Source organism: Neofelis nebulosa, chromosome 15 (assembly GCF_028018385.1).
Source record: "Neofelis nebulosa isolate mNeoNeb1 chromosome 15, mNeoNeb1.pri, whole genome shotgun sequence".
NCBI lineage: Eukaryota > Metazoa > Chordata > Mammalia > Carnivora > Felidae > Neofelis > Neofelis nebulosa.
The window spans coordinates 5537767-5565394 of record NC_080796.1 but is presented as its reverse complement, the minus strand read 5'-3'; the positions used below and the strand labels follow the sequence as shown (position 1 = coordinate 5565394).

At 47.0% G+C, this 27628-nt stretch overlaps 1 protein-coding gene across 5 annotated transcripts in view; it reads left to right on the top strand.

The window, feature by feature from the left end:
* Positions 1 to 18260, top strand: part of LOC131495915 (piwi-like protein 3) — a 119599-nt gene extending 101339 nt beyond the window's left edge. For 3 of the 5 annotated variants that reach the window (XR_009254177.1, XR_009254176.1, XR_009254175.1), the window contains 4 exons: positions 15790 to 15855; positions 17433 to 17535; positions 17611 to 17696; positions 17918 to 18260. The gene's annotated coding sequence lies outside the window, so the exon portion shown is untranslated. Of the gene's footprint in view, positions 1 to 11838; positions 12559 to 15789; positions 15856 to 17432; positions 17536 to 17610; positions 17697 to 17917 lie in introns of those variants that run through there. The other 2 variants (XR_009254178.1, XR_009254179.1) reach the window with 2 other exon arrangements.
* The last annotated feature ends 9368 nt before the right edge of the window (positions 18261 to 27628 follow it).

Genomic DNA, 27628 nt, shown 5'->3' with positions numbered 1-27628 from the left:
TTCCTTGATGTGAACATGGGCCAGAGCATATTGAGGCTTCGGTTACCTGCATGGACTAAGTGTCACTGCTGAGCCATGCACAGCAGTATTCCTTGAAGTGTGCAGTAGGAGGTGTGTGTGAGAATGTAGACATTCATCATTGTGCAGTGTCAGTGACACAGAATCTCTGGGCAAATCCACATGTATCTTTCTCTGTCTGTCTGTCTGTCTGTCTTGCAGTGTGTCTGTGTCATTTTGTGTAGCTTACTCTGTGTGTCTCTCAGGAAAACACACTCAACACACATTCACAGTCACAATCACGTGACACACAGACACACCACAGAACAACCCCAGGACTCATGCCCACAGAAACACACCTCACTCGAGGAATACATTATCTTTGTCCTACTGTAGAAATATCATATGGTTTCTCACCTGGGATGTAGGTCCTTCCCCCAACTCACAAGCACCCGTCCCCCCAGGCCTCTGGGATTAGGGTAGTTCTCCAGAATGAAGACAACAACAATGCCCCACCTGCATCACCATCTAAATATTTTCTCAGCAAGAAACAGTTTCCAGGATACATACCTTTGTCCTGTGCTCCTACAGCCACCTGAATGTTAGGAAAGAAAACACCATCAGGGTGAGATCATGATATACCCTATTTACACCACTCTTCAGTTCTCTTTGCGTCTTGACCATACAAGATGGGACACAGCGGTTGAGTCAAAGGCCACAAAGCAAATGAATGGGATGCCTGTCAGAAGTTGTTTCTCCTGGGGATGTGTCTCTCTAGAACACCGAGGATTCCTGCTACGGAATTCTTCACCCACGCAGGACAGATTGCTGCTGACGGAAAAGATCCTAGGACACTGTTTGTTAACCAGGTTTGGCACTGCCAGTGGTAAATGTCCCCCTGACCAAGGTGACCGTTGGCAAGAGGCAACCACTCTCCACTGTCCCCATCAGGGAAAGTAACAGTATCATCGAAAATGTAGACTGTCCTATGTACAGCAGAGGTTGATGGGAAAGCCTCTAAGAAAGCAATTGTGTTCCTCAGGGAAAGACAGGCAAGCTCACCTCAGCACCAACCTGCTGCCTCGTATCAGGATGGGGCCGCCGCTTTTTCACCTTAGCGACACCTACAAGGACACAGAATACATGTCAGTGTCTTCTTGGTGCTGCTCAAGAACGCCTCCGGGACTCTTCCTTATATGAACACGGGCGAGAGCACACGGACGCTTTTGTTAACTGCATGGACCGAATGGTACTGCAGAGCCACGCTCAGCAGTATTCCTGGAGGTGTGCAGTATGCAGAGATTTTTGAGAATGTAGACTTTGGTCATTTTTCAGCGTCAGTGGCACATATCTCGTGGGCAAGCCCACGTCTGTCTGTCTCTCTGTCGCTCTCTCTCTCTCACCCTCTCTTGAAATGTGTCTGTCTCTTTCTCTGTGTGGCTTTTTCTCTGCGTCTCTCAAGAAAACACACACACACGCAGACATACACTGTCACGATCCCGACACATACAGCCACATACAGAACAACCCCCAGACTCAACACACAAAATTACACCGCACCCAAGGGATACAGTATGTTTCTTCTACTGTAGAAACATCACCTAGTTTGTCACCTGGGACGTTGGTCCTTCCCCCCCCGACCCTCGAGCACCAGTCCTCCCAGGACTCTGAATTGTACATATTGGTCATTGTCCAATGTCAGTGGCCCATATCTCTGGGCCAACCCACATCTCTGTCTCTCTCTCTCCCTCTCTTTCACTGTGTCTGTCTCTTTCTGTGTGTGGCTCTGTCTCTCTGTCTCTGAGTCTCTCAAGAAAACACACACACACACCCACACACGCATACACACTCACAATCATGCGACATACAGAGATACAGAACAACCCCAAGACTCATGCACACAAAATCACACGGAACAGAAGGAATACATTGTCTTTCTCATACTATAGAAACATGGACATAGATTTCACCTGGGATGTCGGTCTTTCCCCCCCACACTCAAGCACCAGTCCCCTCGGGACTCTGACACCCGGGTACTCTCCAGACTGAAGACAACAAGAATACCCCACCTACACCTCATCGGAAACATTTTCCTCAGCAAGAAACAGTTTCCAGGACACATACCTTCTTCTCGTGCTCCTACGGCCACCTGAATGTTAGAAAAGAAAACACCATCAGGGTGAGATCATGATGTCCAGTATGTGTACCATTGTTCGGTTCGCTTGGTGACTTTGGGATTCAGGATGGGCACAGTGTTTGAGTCAAAGGCCACAAAAGGAAAAATAATATGCCTGTCAGAATTTGTTTTTCCTGGAGATGTGTCTCTAAAGAACACTGACGATGCAGCCTACAAAATTGTTCACCCAAAAGGAAAAAGTGCTTCTGCCAAAAAAATCCTAGGATGCTGTTTATTTCCAGGTTTGGCACTGCCAGTGGTAAATGTGCCCCTGACCAAGGTGACAGTTGGCAAGAAACAACCATGGAAATTGACCATATGTTTCTCCCCACAGGGAAAATAACATTATCATCTCGACGGTACATTGTCACATTTGCAACAGATGTTGATTGCAAAGAGTCTAAGAAATCACTTGTGTTCCTCAAGGAAAGACAGGAAGCTCACCTCAGCAACAGCCTGGTGACTCAAGACAGGATGCGGCCGGCGCCTTTCCTCCTCAGGAACACCTACAAAGACCAGAATACCTGTCAGTACCATGTTGGTGCTGCTCAAGTATAACTCAGGGACTGTTCCTTGATATGAACATGGGCCAGAGCATATTGAGGCTTCGGTTACCTGCATGGACTAAGTGTCACTGCTGAGCCATGCACAGCAGTATTCCTTGAAGTGTGCAGTAGGAGGTGTGTGTGAGAATGTAGACATTCATCATTGTGCAGTGTCAGTGACACAGATTCTCTGGGCAAATCCACATGTATCTTTCTCTGTCTGTCTGTCTGTCTTGCAGTGTGTCTGTGTCATTTTGTGTAGCTTATTCTGTGTGTCTCTCAGGAAAACACACTCAACACACATTCACAGTCACAATCACGTGACACACAGACACACCACAGAACAACCCCAGGACTCAGGCCCACAGAAACACACCTCACTCGAGGAATACATTATCTTTGTCCTACTGTAGAAATATCATATGGTTTCTCACCTGGGATGTAGGTCCTTCCCCCAACTCACAAGCACCCGTCCCCCCAGGCCTCTGGGATTAGGGTAGTTCTCCAGAATGAAGACAACAACAATGCCCCACCTGCATCACCATCTAAATATTTTCTCAGCAAGAAACAGTTTCCAGGATACATACCTTTGTCCTGTGCTCCTACAGCCACCTGAATGTTAGGAAAGAAAACACCATCAGGGTGAGATCATGATATACCCTATTTACACCACTCTTCAGTTCTCTTTGCGTCTTGACCATACAAGATGGGACACAGCGGTTGAGTCAAAGGCCACCAAGCAAATGAATGGGATGCCTGTCAGAAGTTGTTTCTCCTGGGGATGTGTCTCTCTAGAACACCGAGGATTCCTGCTACGGAATTCTTCACCCAACAGGACAGATTGCTGCTGACGGAAAGATCCTAGGACACTGTTTGTTAACCAGGTTTGGCACTGCCAGTGGTAAATGTCCCCCTGACCAAGGTGACCGTTGGCAAGAGGCAACCACTCTCCACTGTCCCCATCAGGGAAAGTAACAGTATCATCGAAAATGTAGACTGTCCTATGTACAGCAGAGGTTGATGGGAAAGCCTCTAAGAAAGCAATTGTGTTCCTCAGGGAAAGACAGGCAAGCTCACCTCAGCACCAACCTGCTGCGTCGTATCAGGATGGGGCCGCCGCTTTTTCACCTTAGCGACACCTACAAGGACACAGAATACATGTCAGTGTCTTCTTGGTGCTGCTCAAGAACGCCTCCGGGACTCTTCCTTATATGAACACGGGCGAGAGCACACGGACGCTTTTGTTAACTGCATGGACCGAATGGTACTGCAGAGCCACGCTCAGCAGTATTCCTGGAGGTGTGCAGTATGCAGAGATTTTTGAGAATGTAGACTTTGGTCATTTTTCAGTGTCAGTGGCCCATATCTCTGGGCCAACCCACATCTCTGTCTCTCTCTCTCCCTCTCTTTCACTGTGTCTGTCTCTTTCTGTGCGTGGCTCTGTCTCTCTGTATCTGAGTCTCTCAAGAAAACACACACCCACACACGCATACACACTCACAATCATGCGACATACAGAGGTACAGAACAACCCAAGACTCATGCACACACAATCACACTGCACAGAAGGAATACATTGTCTTTCTCATACTATAGAAACATGGACATAGATTTCACCTGGGATGTTGGTCATTTCCCCCCACACTCAAGCACCAGTCCCCTCGGGACTCTGACATCCGGGTACTCTCCAGACTGAAGACAACAAGAATACCCCACCTACACCTCATCGGAAACATTTTCCTCAGCAAGAAAGAGTTTCCAGGACACATACCTTCTTCTCGTGCTCCTACGGCCACCTGAATGTTAGAAAAGAAAACACCATCAGGGTGAGATCATGATGTCCAGTATGTGTACCATTGTTCGGTTCGCTTGGTGAATTTGGGATTCAGGATGGGACACAGTGTTTGAGTCAAAGGCCACAAAAGGAAAGAGAATATGCCTGTCCGAAGTCGTTTGTCCTGGAGATGTGTCTCTAAAGAACACTGAGGATGCAGCCTACAAAATTGTTCACCCAAAAGGAAAAAGTGCTGCTGCTGAAAAAGATCCTAGGATGTTGTTTATTTCCAGGTTTGGCACTGCCAGTGGTAAATGTGCCTCTGACCAAGGGGACCGTTGGCAAGAAACAACCATGGAAATTGACCATATGTTTCTCCCCACAGGGAAAATAACATTATCATCTCGACGGTACATTGTCACATTTGCAACAGATGTTGATTGCAAAGAGTCTAAGAAATCACTTGTGTTCCTCAAGGAAAGACAGGAAGCTCACCTCAGCAACAGCCTGGTGACTCAAGACAGGATGCGGCCGGCGCCTTTCCTCCTCAGGAACACCTACAAAGACCAGAATACCTGTCAGTACCATGTTGGTGCTGCTCAAGTATAACTCAGGGACTGTTCCTTGATATGAACACGGGCCAGAGCATATTGAGGCTTCGGTTACCTGCATGGACTAAGTGTCACTGCTGAGCCATGCACAGCAGTATTCCTTGAAGTGTGCAGTAGGAGGCGTGTGTGAGAATGTAGACATTCATCATTGTGCAGTGTCAGTGACACAGATTCTCTGGGCAAATCCACATGTATCTTTCTCTGTCTGTCTGTCTGTCTGTCTTGCAGTGTGTCTGTGTCATTTTGTGTAGCTTACTCTGTGTGTCTCTCAAGAAAACACACTCAACACACATTCACAGTCACAATCACGTGACACACAGACACACCACAGAACAACCCCAGGACTCATGTCCACAGAAACACACCTCACACAAGGAATACATTATCTTTGTCCTACTGTAGAAATATCATATAGTTTCTCACCTGGGATGTAGGTCCTTCCCCCAACTCACAAGCACCCGTCCCCCCAGGCCTCTGGGATTAGGGTAGCTCTCCAGTATAAAGACAATAACAATGCCCCACCTGCATCACCATGTAAACATTTTTCTCAGCAAGAAACAGTTTCCAGGACACATACCTTCTTCTCGTGCTCCTACGGCCACCTGAATGTTAGAAAAGAAAACACCATCAGGGTGAGATCATGATGTCCAGTATGTGTACCATTGTTCGGTTCGCTTGGTGACTTTGGGATTCAGGATGGGCACAGTGTTTGAGTCAAAGGCCACAAAAGGAAAAATAATATGCCTGTCAGAATTTGTTTTTCCTGGAGATGTGTCTCTAAAGAACACTGACGATGCAGCCTACAAAATTGTTCACCCAAAAGGAAAAAGTGCTTCTGCCAAAAAAATCCTAGGATGCTGTTTATTTCCAGGTTTGGCACTGCCAGTGGTAAATGTGCCCCTGACCAAGGTGACAGTTGGCAAGACACAACCATGGAAATTGACCATATGTTTCTCCCCACAGGGAAAATAACATTATCATCTCGACGGTACATTGTCACATTTGCAACAGATGTTGATTGCAAAGAGTCTAAGAAATCACTTGTGTTCCTCAAGGAAAGACAGGAAGCTCACCTCAGCAACAGCCTGGTGACTCAAGACAGGATGCGGCCGGCGCCTTTCCTCCTCAGGAACACCTACAAAGACCAGAATACCTGTCAGTACCATGTTGGTGCTGCTCAAGTATAACTCAGGGACTGTTCCTTGATATGAACATGGGCCAGAGCATATTGAGGCTTCGGTTACCTGCATGGACTAAGTGTCACTGCTGAGCCATGCACAGCAGTATTTCTTGAAGTGTGCTGTAGGAGGAGTGTGTGACAATGTAGACATTCATCATTGTGCAGTGTCAATGACACAGATTCTCTGGGCAATCCCACATGTACCTTTCTCTGTCTGCCTTGCAGTGTGTCTGTGTCATTTTGTGTGGCTTAGTCTGTGTGTCTCTCAAGAAAACACACTCTACACACATTCACAGTCACAATCACGTGACACACAGACACACACAGAGAAAAACCCCACGACTCATGCCCGCAGAAACACACCACACTCAAGGAATACATTATCTTTCTCCTACTGTAGAAATATCACATAGTTTCTCACCTGGGATGTAGGTCCTTCCCCCAACTCACAAGCACCAGTCTTCCCAGGCCTCTGGAATTTGGGAATTCTCCAGAATGAAGACAACAACAATGCCCCACCTGCATCACCATCTAAACATTTTTCTCAGCAAGAAACAGTTTCCAGGATACGTACCTTTGTCCTGTGCTCCTACGGCCACCTGAATGTTAGGAAAGAAAACACCATCAGGGTAAGATCATGATATACACTATTTGCACCACTCTTCAGTTCTCTTTGCGTCTTGACCGTACAAGTTGGGACACAGCGGTTGAGTCAAAGGCCACTAAAGCAAATGAATGGGATGTCTGTCAGAAGTTGTTTCTCCTGGGGATGTGTCTCTCTAGAACACCGAGGATGCCTGCTACGAAATTCTTCACCCAAGCAGGACAGATTGCTTCTGACGGAAAAGATCCTAGGACACTGTTTGTTACCAGGTTTGGCCCTGCCAGTGGTGAATGTCCCCCTGTCCTAGGTGACCGTTGGCAAGAGGCAACCACTCACCCCTCTCCCCATCAGGGAAAGTAACAATATCATCCAAAATGTACATTGTCATATTTACCACAGATGTTGATTGGAAACACTCTAACATAGCACTTGCGTTTCTCACGGAAAGACGGGCAAGCTTACCTCAGCAACAACCTCGTACTTCCTTGCATGATTGGCTCGCAGTTTTTCCTCCTTAGGGTCACCTAGAAGGACATAGAATATTCCTCAGTATATTGTTGGTGCTGCTCAAGAATAACTCAGGGAGTGTTCCTCATATGAACTTTGGCCAGAGCATACAGAGGCTTGGTTACCTGCATGGATTGAGTGTTACTGCTGAGCCATGCTCAACTGTATTTCTTGAAGTGTGCAGCATGAGGAGTTTTTTGCGAGTGTAGACCTTTGTTATGTGCAGTGTCAGTGGTACGTGTCTCCTGGGGAAACACACATCTCCTCTCTCTCTCTCACCTGTCTCTCTCTCTCTTAGGAGTGTGTCTCATTCTCTTTGTGTGTTTCCCTGTCGCTCACTTTTTGCCTGTCTCACACACACACACACCACACACACACACACACACACAACACAGTGAATACATTTTCTTCTCACACTGTCACCATAGTCACAGGTTTTCCCCTCGGAAATCTGTCTTTTCTTCACACCCTCAAGCCTCTGTCCTGCAAGGAACCTGGGTTCAGGGTAACTTCCACACTGATTCCAGCAGGAATGCCCGATCTTCCTGACCATATTAATAATTTCATCAGTTGGTTAAGTGTCCCACTCTTGATTTCGACCCAGGTCATGATCTCAAGGTGTCTGGGATCAAATCCCTGATTCCACCCCGTTCCCTCAATCAATCAATCCATCAATCAATCAATGACCTTTTAAAAGTTGCCCAACAGAGCATGTAAACTGATGCAGTGAATATGAAAAACCAATATGGAAGTGCTTCAAGACATTTAAAAACGAAGTACCATTTGATCCAGCAATCCCACTTTGGGCTAACACATCCAAAAGTATTGAAATCTGGTCTTCTGAATGATACCTACACTCCCTTGTTCTGCATTCACAAAAGTTAATATAGCGAAACAACTGAAGGTCCATTGATGATCAAATGCACAAAGACAATGTGGTGTGTCCATACAATGGGTGACTATTCAGCCTTAAAAAGGAAGGAAATCCTGTCATTTGTGACAACACGGATGGCCCTGGGGGACTTGGTGTTAAGCGAAATAAGCCAGACACAGAAAGACAAATACTGCAGGATGACACTTACATGTGGAACCTAAAATAGTCAAATGCATAGGAACAGAGAATAGAATAGGGGCTGGAGGGAGGGGAAAGGGAGGAAATGTTGGTGTTCAGGGCACCAAGTTTCATTTATACAAAAGAAGTCAGTTCTGGAAACCTACCTTGCAGCATAGGGCCTGTGATGAACTGCTTGAAAATCAGTAAGAGTGAGTTTGTAGGTTGAGTACCCTTACCACGAAAGACACAGAAGAAAAGCTCCAACAGACACTGTGTGGGCAAATACCTTTATCTGGGTGAGACAGGATAGAAATGAGAGCAATCCAGTCATTGAGAGCATGGGGTTGGTGCCTGTTGGGCTGTGCCTAAGTTCCCTGTACTGCACAATGAAAACTTTCTTAGGGGCTGCTTATATGTCTTATGGTATGAAGTTGAAAGTGATTAAATGCAGGAAAAGTCTTCGGGGAAAAATGACCGATGGTTCAGAAGCAGTGTGTAAGTGTTCAGTCACTACATGTCCGGAACATTAACCTAAACACTTGGTAGTGGTTGAATCTAGAGTGGGGACTTGGATGGCTACAGGACAAAGGAGGATGGAAGCTTCCTTTTCATCCTGCCCATGGCTAGGATGCTTTACAGCTCATGGGGAAGTCCTGTTACCACCTCCTGGGATCCCCATATCAACCCCGTGGGGCAGAGAGGGCAGGGCCTGTGACCCATATTTTCTGTGAGAGATTAAGTGACTCAGCAAGATTCACTATTCTGAAGAGTGGGAGGTCCAGGATAGGAATGTAGATGTTGCCCGGGGACAGAGATCCCTGAAAATCTGGGACCTTCCCAGGGCACCTGAGATCATGCCTTGAACCCCTGAGCCAGGGGCTCCCCCAGTCTCTTTATCAAATCTTCCTCCCCAAGGTCTCTGTGGAAGACAGTTGATGCCCTGGAGGAGGTGCCTAAGCTAGGAGAAAAGTGCAAATCCTAACTCAGCCTCCCACCTCTAGGTTTCAACCCCTGACCCAAGGCACAATGCAGTTACCACCAAGTGAAGCCCTTCTGAAGGAGCAGGGGAAGCCCAACAGTGGCCATCCTCACCCGCCATCCACACTACCAGGGCTCTCACAAGGAGCCTTCCCCAATGGCCACTTGGCCACCTTCAGTGGCCAGTGGTCTGCCCAGCTCCCAAGCTGACTCTGAAGCCACGACATTCCAAACCAACTGTCACATAACGGCTCTGCCCAGAATTAGCTTCCCTTCAGTTGACTAAGCCTGGCTGAGCAGCTACTGTGAATTAACTGCGAAACTGGTCCATCGGGCTGGTGCTTTGATGGTTTATTGAATGTAGGCTGGGACACTTAACGTGGCACTGACTATTGGCCTGTGGAACCATCTGAGCAGCCAGGACTAAGGCCTGGCTGGTGAAGGGCAGGGGTTGTACTGGCTCTGAGTGGGCCCCTTCCCAGTTCCTCCTCCTTCCCCAAAATCTGATCTCTACGGACTCCTCATCCTTCTTGAGACCCTGCAGTGGCAGGGGCCCATGTCCCATCTCCTTTTAGATGGACCCCTCCATACCCATGGCCTGGAGAAGCCTCCTCCCTCTCCACCACCATGACTCTCCCTAAGGATCACCCGGACCTGCATTGGTCTTTCATCTGCTGTTTACTGTTTTGCAGGTGATTATAACCAACCCTTTACTGAGAGACTAGATTCGAATCTAGGCACGGCAGTCTGTGTTAGTTAATCATAAATCCTTTGTTATGAAGCTCAGCAATGATTAACAAATTGTACATAAGGAAAGCCCACCATTGAAAACCAAACAGTATTATTAATTATGTGCTATTTTTCTTCTCGTCTTGCCTTGCGATGCTACCCGGATATATATTCATTAAGCATGTCAGCTATTGGCTTTCATTTACTAGCAAGCAATGGGATAGTTCATTAAGGAGCAAAGGCCCCACTGGAGCATGGATGAGAGTGCCTAAACAGGGAGGATGGACACCGGGCTGGTAATCAAATGTTTGAGTTCTTATTGGTCACGTTCCCTACAGTGTGTAGTTCTTGGGAATCAAGCTGTTTTTAGGGCTCATGCTGATAATGTTACCGAATATACTACATTATGTCCCTGAATCTTTTTTCCTGAATGAGTCTTCACACACCACATGCAACGGGGCCTGAACTCATCACCCAGGGAGCAAGAGATGCATGCTCCAGCCGCTGAGTAAAGCACCAGCCCGTTATGTTCCCGATTCTTATCAGATTTGTGCCGTGTCCTGAAGAATGACCACACCATGAAACTGACTGAGCAGGCGCTGACCAGTTCTCTAACTCAGCTGTACGAGGGAGCAGCAATGAGGGTGATGGCACAAGGTTCATTGTGAATTGGTACTTTGAGGCTTCATTTTCGTTGTCTCATGGGTAGGCTCACAGAACTTCAGCATTACTAGGACTCACTCGTATTGACAATGCCATCCAACACCTCTAAAGGATCTCTTCAGTCCTTACTGGACTCAGGCCAAGTGCTGAGGAGTAGCTCAGCACTGGCAGAATTTGACCAGGTTTTCCTAACTTGTGCCTACTAACTTTCAGAATCTTTGAACTGACCAGAACCATGTAAGATTTCTAGATCCTTTTCATATTAGTGACTACGGCAAGTTCTATAATAATCTGCCTTGAGAGTTTCCCTGGGCTATGGGACCACAGAGACTACCTCATAATAATAGACAGCATGTGGGATTTTCCTTGGTCCAGGTGATTCCTGATATACACACAGATGCTGGAACTCCTTTGCACAGCCAGTGATCCCATGGCTAAGTAGAAGTGCAGTTCAGTAGTTAAAGCATGAGCATTGGGACTACAGGCCTGGGTTCACATCCTGACTCTTAGGAGTTCATGCTCCTGGACACAAGAATCTCTGTGCCTCAGTTTCTCCTCCTGAGAAGTAGGAAGAGTAACAAACCATCACATATGTTTGTGATGGCATTGAATGAATTATTGCATGCAAAGTGTGCGGTGTATGACAAGTGGTCAGAAAGATTCATTAGAGGGGATAGATCTTAAATGAGACCTTACGATTTTGCAAGTTCCAGAGGTGGATTCAAACCTGGGACTCTGAGTTCCCAGACCATCGTTCTATGACACACAGCTGCTTTGCTTTGCCTAAAACTATCATTTTACCTCAACATAATTTAGTTTTGACAGAATCAGAGGCATCAAAAAAAAAAAAAAGGAATACAAAAGAAAAGGAAAAAGAAAAAAAAAAGCTGTTGGTGACCCCTGGATCCCACTCTCTGTGGCCCTTGACCAGAAATATTCATGATCGTTCTCCAGAGTGATCCAATGTATACAGTGTAATTCTGGATAACACCCAAAGGATAAAAGTAAATGCGTGTGTGGGGGCCACAAATTGTTGGAACTCTCATATTGTTAGGGTCTCTCTTGGACAACTCTTTATGTGAATGAAGGAACACATCTCCCCAAATACTGAACCCAGTACCCATTTTTGGTATAAAGCTTATAGGGAAAGCATGTTAAAAACAATGATGGATACCTTCCATATCAACCATTCTGGATTCACTCTACATTTCTGTAATGAATAATTTGAATACATACTTTTGGAGTTTTAAAAGATCCTACATTACAATAGACATTGCCATATGTTTTCTCCTAGGAATACCTAGTGGTGACAAGAAAGGGGTGCAGGATATAGGCCACTTTTCTCAATGAAGAAAAAATATCAAGAGAGCTATCTTGATAGAATAACCGAAAATCAAGAGATAAAACAAAACTATAAAACATATTCATAACTCCGAACGACCAGATAGAGGAGATTTTAAACCATGGAAAAATATTTTGAGCAACAGCTAACTGTCCAGTTAGTAGCAGACAGTGTTAAGAAGATCTTTATGAACATACCACGGCAGCAACAAATCAGATTGCCCATCTTCGAAGACGCTAGGTATAGATCTGAGAACTCACTCGCTATCAGATTTGAAGTGCTCAGCTCAGAGACTGGCAGTTGGAAAAACGGGCATCTTACATCATTTCATCACCATGGCAACAGAGCTTTCATGGGGAATGCAGGTGCACACCGTCCAACGTCTGCTGTGTGGACAGGTGCGGCTCTACAGACACAGGGACACCATTGGAGATTAAGTGCTTGTGTTTCAAAAGCTGAATCCTGGTCTCACACATTGTCATTCTCTGTTTTGAAAATAAATTACATGAAGGGAAATGACCTGACCCCTCCAACACCAATTATAATAACTAGTCAAAATTGCAGGGTGAAGAGGGAAAAAGAGAATATTTTGAGAATAAAGAGAGGTCCCATTTTTTTATTTGCAACACAATCCATACCCATTTCTACCAACCTCAGTCCCAGGACACCTCTAGAACAAAGTTTAAATTTTGTCCCAGATGAAATATTAGAAGTAATCATTATATCTTAAAGTAATTTAGTCAGGTTATAGACCCATTAATTATAAACACAATTTGATGTAGAGTAATTACACAGAAGGCATATTTATTTTCTTAGCAAAGGTGTGGGACAAGGAGTTTACCTTTAGCTCTTCACTGAAACACACATGCCTGTGTTTTTGATAAAACACTAACAGCTACATTAATTACATGTTTTTTCTCTACCAAATTAGTCTAGGAGTTTAGAATCAGGGATGGCACATATAGAAAAAGTCATAAAATGAAAAATAGTAATTAAAATAATATTTACATTAAGAAAAGATAATAAAAAGAAAATTTTCAACTAAAACTAAGGGAAAATTTTCTTGTGTCAATATGGGAAAGGTGAACAGAAATGTTATCGTGTTCTTTTTGAATGGTAGAATGAGACTTCTATTAATTTTATATGTTCTAAATCTTAAGATTTTCTACTCTGCCATTGTATGTATGTTTTCATCAGAAAAACAATAGGAAAGGTATTAATTAATATAGATTTTATAAAGGTATAAAATTAAGTAATAAAGATATGTATTTACATTGCAAAAAAAGAAAAAAAAATGTCCAGGGCTTTGAGCTGAGATGCAAGGAGGACCCAGACTTAGCAGGATCCCCCGTTCTGTCTGCATGTACTACCTGGCCTAGACATGAACCCAGGACAAGGGTGACTTTCAGGATTCCAACAGGGCACAATTCTCCACCTTCCAGGTCACTCTCCACCTTCCAGGTCTGATAAAAATTATGCAAAGCACATACATAGTTTTGGCTTTGCCAGTAAACACACTGGAAAAAGGAAAATCAAAAACAGTAAAACAGTGAAGCTAATGTGAGTAATATATTTTTGATCCTATCCATCCAAAATGTTAAGATTTCCACTGTGACACATGAAACGTGACCACATTTCAAGGGCTCGAGAGCCGCTCAGAGCTGGTTGCTACCGTAGAGGAGAGTGGAGATGGAGATCATTCACAGCACAGCAATAGAGTGGACGGTACTGTTCAGGATCTCCTAGGCTATACTTTAGGAACATAATGAAATAATCCACTTTGTCAGACTGAGTACTGAGAATCACATCTCTGCCTGGAATCTCCAGACCCAGAGTCAGTGTGTGACAAAACCACATCCGTGTTGCCAGGCATGGATTGGATGGTCGGCACTCAGTAATGGTTTAATCATCTAAATTCTCCATCTTGCTATCTCCTTAGCCATCTTCTTTAAAATGTGAGAAACCAATTAATTTAATGAATGTATAGGAATCATTTGAGTTACCTAAAAGCATTCAGCGCTCCCCTCACCTCCCCTTGAATCCTGGCCTCCAGACTTACATTGGAGTTTCTCTCTCTCACTCACTGTATTCACACCCTCTCAATGCCCCATTAGTCCAATATTACTGTTACTTAATTCAGGTACATACTAGATTATTGTACCTGGAGAGAGTACCTTCCCAGTTCTCTGGGACACATGATATTGGCTTCTGGTGGTCCCTAATCAGGGAGAAATTGGGCCCCCAGGGGACATCTGGCAAATTCTGGATACATTTAAGGTTGTCAACAGTGGGGAAGGCACGGCTGGCATTTGGCAGGCTGAGGCCAGGGATGCAGCTAAACATTTTGCAAGGCATCCTGCAGCTCCTCACAAGACTTACATTGCGTAAAATGTCAACAGAGCCCAGTTTAAGAAACCTTGTCTTAAGCCATGTCTATTAAGTCTCTTTAAGAAAAAGGAGGATTCCTCCCAATCTCTTTGAACCCAATGTTAAAGGGTCGATATCTATCTATCTATAAGGAATTAGGCACAGACCCCACTGGTGTGAATGCATTAAATATATTCTCATAGTTAGATTTTGTAAAAAGTAATGAGGGCTCGCCTGGCTGGCTCGATCCGTGGAGTGTGTGACTCTTGATCTCGGAGTCGTGAGGTTGAGCCCCAAATGGGTGCAGAGATTACTTAAAAGGAAAATTTTTTTTAAAAAATTTAAGGTTTATTTATTTTTGGGAGGCAGAGAGACAGAGTAGGGGAGGGGCAGAGAGAGAGAGGGAGACACAAAATCCAAAGCAGGCTCCAGGCTCTGAGCCAGTCAGCACAGAGCCCGACACACGGCTCAAACTCACAAAGCGCGGGATCATGAGCTGGGCCGAAGTCGGATGCTCAAATGACTGAGCCACCCAGGCGCCCCAAACGTAAAATTTTTTTAATGTTTACTTGTTTTTGAGAGGGACACAGACAGAGTGTGAGTGGGGGAGGGGCAGAGAGAGAGGGAGAACACAGAATCCTAAGCAGGCTCCAGGCTCTGAGCTGTCAGCACAGAGCTGATGTGGGGCTTGAACGTGTAAAACAACAAGTCACGACCTGAGCCAAAGTCGGATGCTTCACTGACTGAGCTACCCAGGGGCCCTGTTAAAAACTAAAATGTTTTAATGAAATGTAACAATCATTGCTTCGAGAAGTGTACTCTAAAAGCTCACTCCGGGGACACCATCATTTCTCCCCAGATATTTCTCTCTGTGATTGCAAATATGTATTTTCAAGGATTTGTGAAGCAAACTGGAGTGGTGCAAAATCACAGGAAATTGGACAACAACGTTTCTGTTTTGAAACTTCTGCTACCGACTGTAACAGAAATGAGACTACTAATGTTACACTAAATCCTATCCTGCATCTTCTATCTAAACTAACATTCACATCAAAACTATTATTGATTAGCCATTTCACAGCATTTCCACCCCTTGGTAATCCTAGTAAAGTGTATGAGGTTTAAATCTGTTGGTGGCTGACAAAGGTGTGAACTCAGAGCATTTATAGTCCATTTAGAACAATGTCTCTCAAAGTCAAAAACAACCACCACTTCTCGATATTGGCATTGCATGAGTTTCATGTTTGCTTTCCTTTGTTCAGCTCAAGTTTGGACATGTGTGAAAATGTACAAGAAGCACGAGAATTGAGAAGCACTTGACTTCTGAGGTAGGAACTTAGAAATAATTCTTAGATAATCTTAATATTTCCCCTTCTTGATGTCGTGCCACAATTCAGGCAAGTTTCCTTTGCTTTATTCTTTACATAGTGTGCAATCAAGTTTTCTCCCTTCCATTATGTTCTGTTGTTTGTATTACTCCTAGATAACCAGGAAAGTGTAGGGAGAAGCAAGGTCAGGAGACAATGTATGGGAAGTCTGATGGATTTCAAAGCATTAAGTCATAGATCAATCCAAGAGTCACTATTTGTTGTCTACTTTTCTCCTTGTATTTGATATCCAAAATCAAGACCACAGGCCCAGCTCTCTTCTAAATTTGTGTCATGAAAGAAAATTTAAGACCACACCCTCTATCAGAAGCCCCCCCCCCCCCCCCACCGCCGCAAGTTGTCCTGGGAGAGCAAAGTACAAACACCATTTGTCTTGGGACAAAAGGAAAGGTTTCTACAGGTAGGAACAATTGAGGGGACATTGGGTGTAGCGGAGTTTGGCCACACAGTAAGGATGGATCAAAGTTCCCCGGAAAATGGGAAGGCTGAACACGTACCTACGAATTGAAACGGCTACAGTTTTGAATCGTCCTGTGAAGAAGCAGGGGGTGAGGCTACCCCTGGTTATCAGGAGACAGAAATGCTTACTGAACGGAGCAACTGCAGGATCAGGTGGGTGTTTGCCTTCCGGTGGGCATTTCAGAAGGTAAGAGTGGATGCCTTAAGCCTGCATGAGGCCAGGAACAGGGAAGTGCTTCCATCGTCTTTGACATAGCTCCACCTAGCGGCCAGCCGTGTTTACTACCACTCGGTTCGCCCAACCTTCTTCGGGTGTCTGCCAAAGTCACTCAAGAACTACAATCCCTCCGCTTTCCTACAGTTGAAGAATAAAGACCCAAATAAGTGAGACACAACACAAACTTCTCAAATTTCATCGACAGATCACTAATAAAGATATTTAAAATGTGTTTAATTTACCAACTGTTGTTATGACCTTCCCATATTTTGAAGCTCAAATCTGTTTAAAGTATGCTTCGTGGGCTTTGATACACCGATAATCTTATATTTTACTGTGCAGGAAAACGTGGTGGCAGTAAGAGATTTCTACTTTCTAGTCACTGGGTGGCAATAAAATCAAAGTGAAGAATTTATCTCCTAGGAGTGGAACCAAGCACAGCCAATTTCCTTCCCCTCTTCAGCTTGGTACCCCACGGTTCCTCAAAACTAGGTTCTGGGCCCACATGTTTCAAATCGTTGCGCTAACGTGAGTGAGAATTCATATCCTATAGAAGCTAAGTGTATTAAGTAGTAAACCAGAAGGTTTTAATTTTAAACAGTGAGTCAAATTGAAATGGGAATTTTATGACACATTATATGCTTGACAGATGAAGCATATTTGTGTAAGCAACATAACTATGGAGTATTGTATAGAGAGAGTAATATTAATGAAATTAAATATTCATGTCTGGTTTTGTCCACAAGACAAGGAAAACATGATATTTATTGACCACAGATAATTCTTCACCTTTATCAATCCTCATATTCAAAATGTCTGAAACTGCTATTTCTTTTGAAAGTTCGGTTCCATGTGGAATAAAAACACATGTGGCACCATTTCTGTCATCAGGAAATCTCAGTCCTCCCAGAATTAAATTAAAACATAATCGGATGATGAAATAGGTGAGTCCTGGTATGGTAGGGTGGCAAGAGGACCCTTTAACATAAGGAGCCCCTTCTGAATCCATCTCATTTCAGAACTGAGCCCCCTTTGAAAGGAGTTGGAAACCAGAGAAGAATCTCCTAGAGGAGGAGTCCACTCTTCTGCAACCTCCTTTTTGCTGGTCAGTGTTCTACAAAAGGCACATGGGAGATGGCAAAGTGCAGGGGACGAATCCTCTATGAATACAGCAAGTGTTATGGAGGCCACCTCCATCACAAACACAGTGTGTGCCCCTAGGGACACTGTATATGCCTGGGCTCTCTGTTCTAGGAGCTGTGGGTGGGAGTAGATTTTCAGCACCCAGGCTTGAGAGATGACATATTCTTTCTTTTCCCTGAACAGATCATGACTTGGACTGTTGTACGAGATGTTGAATTCAGTTTCTCCCATTGATTGGTTCAACCTCTCAGCTGCTGCTGTGGGTCTGAGCCACGGCCAGGTTGGAGTGGTTCTGTGAGTTGGGAGGATCTCTCAGCCTAGACTGGCAATTGCAGGCAGAAATAGAATGGGACCCACCCATGTCAACTACACATTGTCTAGTAGCTCTATGGTAAAAAGAAACAAGTCAAAAATCAAATCATTGTAATGGGCAAAATGGTACCACTTCAACGTGTATTTGATTTCAAAAATACATTGTTTTTAAAACCTCAACAAGAAAGTTTCTTCTTCTTCTTCTTCTTCTTCTTCTTCTTCTTCTTCTTCTTCTTTTCTTATTCTGTCCTCAGAATCAGTGTGCATGTCACACTCAGAGCTCGGCTCAACTCAGAGGAGCTGAATTCCAGGGCCTCGATTTCCACAGGCGGTTGGTGGCTACAGTATTGGACACTCCAGGTCTGGTCTATTTTACCAGCTCAGGTCAAAGCTGAATGACCAACTGAGTCTTTAATTCTACTTAGCATCTCAAATATCAGAAGAGCAGCACCAAGAGTGACTTATGTTTATATTTGTAGTGCATGGCATTTCCTAGTAGAGGGAGGACACGTAGTAAGTACGTGACATGTCTGTGCAAGCAAAGAGGATAAAACCCCACGCAGCCCTGTTCCTTTAGGTCCTTAGGAAACTCTACTATCATGCTCATTTTTCCACAGAGAGTGAGTATGGCTGAACATTTTAAAGAAGGAAGGAGATGTCTCATCTGCCTCAGTTATCTTGAAAAACCCATGTTCCTGGCACAAAAACAGACACATAGACCAACGGAATAGAATAGAAACCCCAGAACTAGACCCACAAACGTATGGCCAACTAATCTTTGACAAAGCAGGAAAGAACATCCAATGGAAAAAAGACGGTCTCTTTAACAAATGGTGCTGGGAGAACTGGACAGCAACATGCAGAAGGTTGAAACTAGACCACTTTCTCACACCATTCACAAAAAGAAACTCAAAATGGATAAAGGACCTGAATGTGAGACAGGAAACCATCAAAAGCCTAGAGGAGAAAGCAGGAAAAGACCTCTCTGACCTCAGCCATAGCAATTTCTTACTCGGCACATCCCCAAAGGCAAGGGAATTAAAAGCAAAAATGAATTACTGGGACCTTATGAAGATAAAAAGCTTCTGCACTGCAAAGGAAACAACCAACAAAACTAAAAGGCAACCAACAGAATGGGAAAAGATATTTGCAAATGACATATCGGACAAAGGGCTAGTATCCAAAATCTATAAAGAGCTCACCAAACTCCACACCCGAAAAACAAATAACCCAGTGAAGAAATGGGCAGAAAACATGAATAGACACTTCTCTAAAGAGGACATCCGGATGGCCAACAGGCACATGAAAAGATGCTCAACGTGGCTCCTTATCAGGGAAATACAAATCAAAACCACACTCAGATATCACCTCACGCCAGTCAGAGTCGCCAAAATGAACAAATCAGGAGACTATAGATGCTGGAGAGGATGTGGAGAAACGGGAACCCTCTTGCACTGTTGGTGGGAATGCAAATTGGTGCAGCCGCTCTGGAAAACAGTGTGGAGGTTCCTCAGAAAATTAAAAATAGACCTACCCTATGACCCAGCAATAGCACTGCTAGGAATTTACCCAAGGGATACAGGAGTGCTGATGCACAGGGGCACTTGTACCCCAATGTTTATAGCAGCACTCTCAACAATAGCCAAATTATGGAAAGAGCCTAAATGTCCACCAACTGATGAATGGATAAAGAAATTGTGGTTTATATACACAATGGAGTACTACAGGGCAATGAGAAAGAACGAAATATGGCCCTTTGTAGCAACGTGGATGGAACTGGAGAGTGTGATGCTAAGTGAAATACACCATACAGAGAAAGACAGATACCATATGTTTTCACTCTTATGTGGATCCTGAGAAACTTAACAGAAACCCATGGGGGAGGGGAAGGAAAAAAAAAAGAGGTTAGAGTGGGAGAGAGCCAAAGCATAAGAGACTCTTAAAAACTGAGAACAAACCGAGGGTTGATGGGGGGTGGGAGGGAGGGGAGGGTGGGGGATGGGTATTGAGGAGGGCACCTTTTGGGCTGAGCACTGGGTGTTGTATGGAAACCATTTGGACAATAAATTTCATATATTGAAAAAATAAATAAATAAATAGTAACAAAATAATAAATAAATAAATAAATGAATATCATGCAAATTAAAAAAAAAACAAAAACGAAAAAAACAAAAGAAAAACCCACGTTCCTAAAATGTGGTGATGTCCGCTGCCTGCAGTGTGTCAATTCATGCCAGAAGGAGCCCTGTGAGGATGGTTTCTTGTGCCCATTTTGTCTGTGCTCATTCAGAAAGATAAGATCAAGACAGGTGGTCAGCTGGGGAAGCTGGTGTCCGAGATCGAGGAACTGGAGTGGCCTTGGAGAACTGTTCTCATCCTTTTCACAGAAGGATGCTGAAACACCAAGGTGAGGCGTCTGTCCTGTCCCAGGTCCTCTGACTCACGTCCGGGGACAGGAGGTAGGAATTGGCCTTGGCTAAGTTAGATGTTGAAACGCAAGGTCCAAGCAAGCATAGGTGGCCCTTATAGACCGGATCCTTTCCTATGGGCAAGGAAAGCTTTACCACTCTCCCAGAGGGAAACAGACCAGCTCCTCTCTACACAAAGCTCCAATTGGGGAAGCTAACGAAAAGAATTACAAGAGGAAAAGCCCAAGTCCCACCCTCTGGGCCCTGTGAGGAACAAGAGGTCTAATGATACAGGGTGGTGAGAGTGGTGACCCTGCTCCCCACCCCACATGCAATACAGACTATCATGACACCTGCACAGTCACAGTGGACTGTGAAACTCTCCGCTCTTTTCCTCACTCACAATCCTTCTTCCTAACACCCCATCAAACTTTGCCTACAGCTTTCAATTAAAACACAATCAGTACGCGTCCTATTGGAATCATGAATTATATGTCTTTAGCATATTCCAGCAAGGTAAGGTCACAGAAGACACTGATTTTTAAAATATAATACAAGTTCTATTTCTTATATTTATTTACAAAATTGGAAAGAGAAATGTAAGTAACTGGAAAACCTTACTCCTTAACATATTCCAAGTTAGCACGGCATTGAATTTGCTTCAAAATTGTCTGCTCTCTTTGGTTTTTCTGCATATACGACAAATCTGTAGAATCCAAGTCTGAGAAATGGTGCCACAAGGTGACCCAGGGCGTCCAGAGAACTCTGAAGGGTTTGGGGGGGTGACTGGCCTTGGGAAACTCCCAGCCCGGACTGGAGGCTGCTGTGGCCCCTATCTAAACACAGGCTGCTCTGTGCCCATGAGGATGCGGAGCTGAGCCAGGGGAACCACCTTCTTGATTCACAGGGAGACCCCCGGCCTCTGTCCTCCTCCCTCTTTCCCCTGGAGCCTGAACTGGGAAAAAACCCAGCCCACCCTGCACTATCTCACCTTGTTGAGTGGCTGATGTGCTCACTGTTTCCCTTGAGAGGGTTGGGCAGCATAGGGTCCTGCAGGACTGAGATGTTGAACCCTCCAGGGACACCTTTCCCAGAGAACACAATGTGACCTGCTCCATGTGGCCCCGCAGGGGCCTCCAGCCCTGTCGCCCAAATCCAGGAGTCCGTGGAGTCAGGAGTCAGTGTCCCAACAAAGTTAGGGCTGGGCAGGGCATGGCTATCTGCTCCCTGGGCTACGTTGTCAGTACACCCTTCACTTGTGGCACGTGGCCATAACCTTCAGGTCCTCCTGCAAGGTCACGTGCATTGTGGGCTGCCCCAGCGAGCTCCTGGGCGTCCAGGTTCCCTGAAGGGCACTTGATTGCCTTCTGCACTTCCTCCTGCCTCTCTGCACTCCATTTCCTCCTCCTGTTCCACTCCATGCCCCTTCTTTCTTGACACATTCTCTTTCATCCACGACAGGAGGATTTCTGGAATCAGATTCCTGATGGAATAATTCTTGTTTTAAAATTGTGTGATCTTGGTAGCTGTAAAGGCAGAAGACAGTCATGTGATTGCAGAGGCCCCCATCCCCGTCTCTGGGGCAGGAGAGCACCAAGACGGGCTCGGCCAGGGCAGACACAGGCTCCCAGGGGGGCCCGCCAGCAGAGCGATCCCAGCCCTCCTCATTCCAGCCTGGTGCCCAACCCACCACACAGGGCTGCTCAGCCCTGGAAACAGGGTGCTGCTGGGAAAGCTGGTGACGGGATGCTGGGGAGATTATATAGACGCTGGAGATGCTAGGCCCTCCTGGGCCTGGATGGGACTGGGTCCTTCAGGATGGGAATCATCCAAAGAGGGAGCAGGGAAGAGTCACACAGGAGACTTAAGCGCCAGAAATAAATAGAAAAGAGCCCGAAGTAGGAAGTAAATTATATGCAGATGGCTAGCGTCTGAATCCTAATCCTCAGGATCTGTAAAACAGACTTCTGCGTGCACAAGGGCAGCGACAGTGATGGGGTGGCCGTGGGAAAGAGAGGATGAGGTCAGGGGAGGTGAGAACTCGGGCTGCTGCTTCTGGGATTACATCCCTGACCCCAGATGGCAACTGTGCCCTCACACTACAATCCCCCTGGGGCCCTCTTCCCACCTTTCTCCAATGTGATGAGGAGCAGGTCCAGGGACTCCAGGTCCTTCCTAGTCCTCGGATTCCATACCTGGGACCAGGAAGCAGCACCTGAGCCACCCCGTCCCTCCAAGAGGCAGTCACTGTCCCTAGGACTTTGTGTGCAATACACTGCCCGCCTCCCAAGTTCCCTCCCCAATGACCACCTGGACTCCTTCCTGCCTCCAGATTCCTGTCCATTTCCCGTCTCCTGGTCAGCCTCCACCTTTGTATTTTCCTCCAATATGGGGAGAGTGGAACCCAAGTGTGCATGCCATGGCTATACTGCCACCTTCCCTAACCAATCAATCCATCAATTAATCCGGCCAAATCCAGGGGCACCTTCATGGTTGTGCTGGGCCGTTGGAGAAGACAATCCATTCCCCATACTGTGTGGCTGGCCTGTGCCTGCTCTGACCTTAGGTACCTGGGGGATACTGGGCGTTCCCACAGCCCTTTCCTCCACATAAGTCCCAGCCCCTTAGGGACAGTGACCATGACATTAGAGGTAACCTAACTTTCCCAAAGTCCCCCAGTCTATAGGTGAAGCGAGGGGAAAACCTCAACAGGTGCAGCCGTAGAAACCCCTGTGCCTGCCAGCCTCTGCTCTGAGCACTGGAAGGAGAGGGGGAGCACCCAGGCAGGCACAAGAAAGATCACACGGAGGGCTATAACCATGGTGTGGGGAGCAGGCCCATTGCTGTGTGGCTGGAGGAGTGGGATCTGACAGGGGCAGGCACCCCAGCCCCACTGCCAAGAGCCTCTTTCCTGGGGCTGTTCACTCCCAGGAGACAGCTCAGCGGGGCCTGGAGACCCAGTGTGTGCGAGGGCCCAGTGGCATTCACACAGGCCTCTAGAAATCCTGCCAACCAGGGAGGGTATCAGCGGGGGTGGGGGTGGGGGGAGCTGCACAGAGGTCCCTTCCACGTGGAGGCAAGTACAGGATTTATTCGGCTCCAGGGACCCAGGATTTGGGTGAGGAGAGGAGGAGAGAACTTGCTCCAGGGAGCACCTCCCACCTCACTTCTTCTGACGGTCCCAGGAGCACTTGCAGGAGCTGGAGAGGAAACGTTCTCTGTGATGCTCACCCAGGGAGCACCCTTTCACCCAGGGGCAAAGCTGAAGGTAGCCCATACAGGCGCTGCTCTGTGACCTGAAGGTGCAGAGGGAGAGGGTCCCCGGGTCCCCAGCACCCAGCTCACATGGAAGCACTTTGTCTCCGTTTCAAGTGTGCATGCCAGAATATGCCTCATCAGACCACCTCTGTCACAGATCACACCAAATCCGACCCAGTAAACTGCCCCTGCTCAAGTCCCAAGACGTGGGAACCTACTGCAACCAAGGCTTTGATGCTTGGCAGAGGCAGAGCAGAAGAGAGCAGGTCTTAGCGGAAAGAGAGACTTTAAATAACAAAGCAAGAAAAGCTTGCCAACAGACATAACAGCTCTTACTCCTACAGCATTAAAATATGAGAAGGACGCACATTTCCTTTTCTCTCTGATTTCATACCCACCTCCCTCAGTCTCCAAAGCGGCAGGTATAACCTGACAGCTCCCAGAAACCATTTCCTGATACACCTGAGGGCTGTTCCCTACCTAGGGGTTCTTCATCCTCGCTGCTCGAATCATATCTTCAGTGGACAATCCAATCTTTACAGACACAAGCATGAGCAAGCAGGGTACTAGAGAGAGGGTCTCCCCTGTCCCTGCTGCTCCAGCTGAGCCCATGCTGGCCCACCCGGCATCAGCTGTCCTTCCTCTGGGTCCTCAGACCTTCCCTGGGCTCGGTGGAGTCAGAGTCCTTCAAGGAGACATTGACCACCCTTGCAAACCTGCAAATGAGAGAAAGGATCCACCTTCACCGGGCACTTCCCCAGCTGCACTGGATCGTGATAGCTCTCACCTGGGCACGAACCAACCTGACCTTCCCACTGTGACGGACACATGGTGGGTTAGGTGGGTTCCATGAGCACACCTTGGGCCAGGCTCAGAGCAGCTGCCCAGGAGAGCCGTCTGTCGGGATGGAAATGCTCTGTGTTGTAAACATGCACCTGCTGGGTACCTGAACTGTGGCTAGTGTGATGAGGGATGGAATGTTTAGCTTCATTTACTTTAATTCATTTAAACATGAGCCGGCCCGTCTGGCTAGTGGCTTCCCCCCGGATAGTGCAGCTGTAGGATCCAAAGATGCAGAAGACCTGACGTGCCTGCCCTGGGGGTGCCTGCAGAGGATTTGCTGGCCTGACACGGTCTCTCATTAATAGGTTCTTAGGGCTCATACACATGTGCCAGGCACTCCATGAGTCCCTGGGAACACTCAGAGAGGACGGCCACCCCCCAAGCCCTAGAGGAATCCCAGCAGGGGCCCACTTGTAAGCAGAGCAAAGAGCATGACCCCCCACAGCTGTGCTGGATGTAATCAGGGCAGCAGGGTGGGGGGGCACCTCACTGTCCTCAGGAAACCACCCCCCCTCTCTCGGATCTGGACCAGAGCCAGGAGAGATACCCAACTTAGTGTGGGGCCCGACAGGCTGGGACAAGCTGAGGAGGGACCTTTCCACTCCTGAACTAGATCCCAGCCCAGAAGTTTTACAAGAGGCGCTTCCCAGTGCTGAGCACTGTGTGAGACAAGAGTGAGGGCGGTGCTGTCAGTGCCCTTGTAGTGACCACCCAGGGCTAGGGCACCTGTGCCCACGCGTGGAAGGAAGGGTTAGAACGGATGGGGTTTAGAACCGAGAACTCCAATACCTGTCAGAAAAACTCTCCAACTGATGTCCTCGGAGCCAGGGAAAGGTACAGCGAGGACTACCTTAACCGTGGGATCAGCCCCCACCACTTTGCTCAACTCCCTGTGCACTGGAGCCTGTGCCCCTCTCACCTCCTCTGCAACTAGAATGTTCTACAGCTGCCCTGGTCACGTGGGGTGAGATCCCTTTTGTATGAATGTGTTTCCAGCCAAACAACTCTTGGCCAACAGTGTGTAGACAAGGACTGGTTGTCAGGTGATCCCCAGAAGCAGGTGAAAAGTACAAACTGGTCCCCCCTGGCCCCCAGTGGATCAGGCCTGGGAACCTCCTTGTGTCTGGCCTGGCTCTGGTTCCATCCCTGTGATATGTCCTGGGTGGGAGAACAGGAGACCTGACTCCACTGTCTGCCCCTCCCCAGTGTCAATGAAGGAAAGAGTCTGGTAGATGGAGAAGAGGCTGGGACAGGAAGGAAGGCCCTCTCCCCGGGCTTTTAGGACGATGTCCATGCAGTGCTCTCACCCGGCACCCCGGCTCGTCCTGCCTCATCCCTGCTCATAAGTGGTCCCCAGGCAGGGGATGCGTGAGAGACAGTCCATGGGGCTTAGGGCCGAGGGCCTCGTCGCAGTGCCTGGCTCCCCATCCACAGGCTGTGCTATTCCCCATAATCCATCCCCCTCTCTGGCCTCCCTTGTCCCAGAGGCCAATTAGATACCATTAGGGCTCCTTCTCTTAAATTAGGATTGATCCACCTGCCATAGCGTTAAGGAAACAGCCTGCTCAGAGGTGAGATCTACCACTAAATGCAGTGGTTATTGACCCAATAATGGTGATTTTGAAACAGTTTTGTCCACTTAGAATGCTGGGAACCCTTCCTAGCTGGCAGTGGGATTTCCCCCCAAGTTTATTAGCATACAATGAACTGTACACAAAGTGCAGAATTTGATCAAGTTTGAAATACATATAATTGCATGAGACAATGGTGATGGGAGTTTTCACTTAGAAGCTGATGTTGTCACCTGTGTTTTTGGAGGGGACACCAGTCTAGGGAGACACACACACACACACACACACTCAGAGCCACATCACCTAAATTCACACAGGAAAGAGCCCACCACCATACACACAAACCCTCACCACCCAAAGGGAGCAAAAGTGCTTGTGAAGAAATGGCCACGGTTCTTTCCCTGTAGTGTCAGCCTCGTTCCCCACATCCCCAGCCCCCGTTCCCAGCAGGCACCCAGAATCGGGGTGGCACTCCCAATGAAAGCCAGCAGGAAAGCCCCGCGTCTCTCACCACCTAGATCTTTCCCCAGCAAGTGTGGGACTCCATGGAACTCACCATTTTCACTTAATCCCGAGACCACCTGCAATGGACAGAAAAGCATGAGGATCAGATCGCTCCCATGTGTCCTCTGGGTGACTTTAGAGACCTAGCCGGGAGACCATCCAGTAGAAGCCCCAAAGGCCAGAGTAGAGAACGCTGCTGAAAATTCCTGGATCACGTCCTCTCAAGTCCATGTCGGTTGCCAGTCATGAGATTCTTAGTCCGATGAGGGGGCATTTCTTGCTAAGGAAAGCCCTGCCCCCCTCTACCCCCACCCCCCCCACACACACACAGTCTACGAGCTGGTGCAACCCTTCGCAAACAGCTGCGTGAACCAGATGTCACTGGTAGGACTCGACAGCCATCCCCAACAAGGAACTGATCAATGTCATCTGTGATGAGCATGCCCACATTTTCACACATGAATTCAACTGAAAGAAAGAAACCTAGAAAGCAGGGTTTGTGTCTCAGACACAGGCAGGTCAGCTCACCGTGGCACTGGACGGGGCCTTGGCCTCGGCCCTGTCCCAGGATGCTGCTCCACCAGGCCCTCGGGGGGCAGCCAGGAGGACACAGGGTAACTATCACTCAATGGCGGTGCTGCTGTGCTCACGTAGGGGATTCTGCTTGACACGACACGGGCCCAGCCTGCCTGGCAGCAACAGGCTAACAAGCAAGAACTGAGCTGTTCCGGGCCACCCGTCTCGGTGAAGGAAGGAGGCAAAGGAGAGTGGCGGGAAGGGAGAGAGAGGCAGAGTCCAGGCTGATAACAAAGCGCATATTGAGTTCCTGTTTGTCACTGTCCCCGGCCATTAGGCTCACACAACCCAACGCTTCCAGGGCTTGTGGTGATCCTGTTATTAAATGCCCTAAAATATCTCCCTGAGTCTTATCTGCTTTGGGCCAGAGGCTGAGGAGTGACCCCAGCACTGACAGGTGTTGACCTACATTGTCCGAGGTG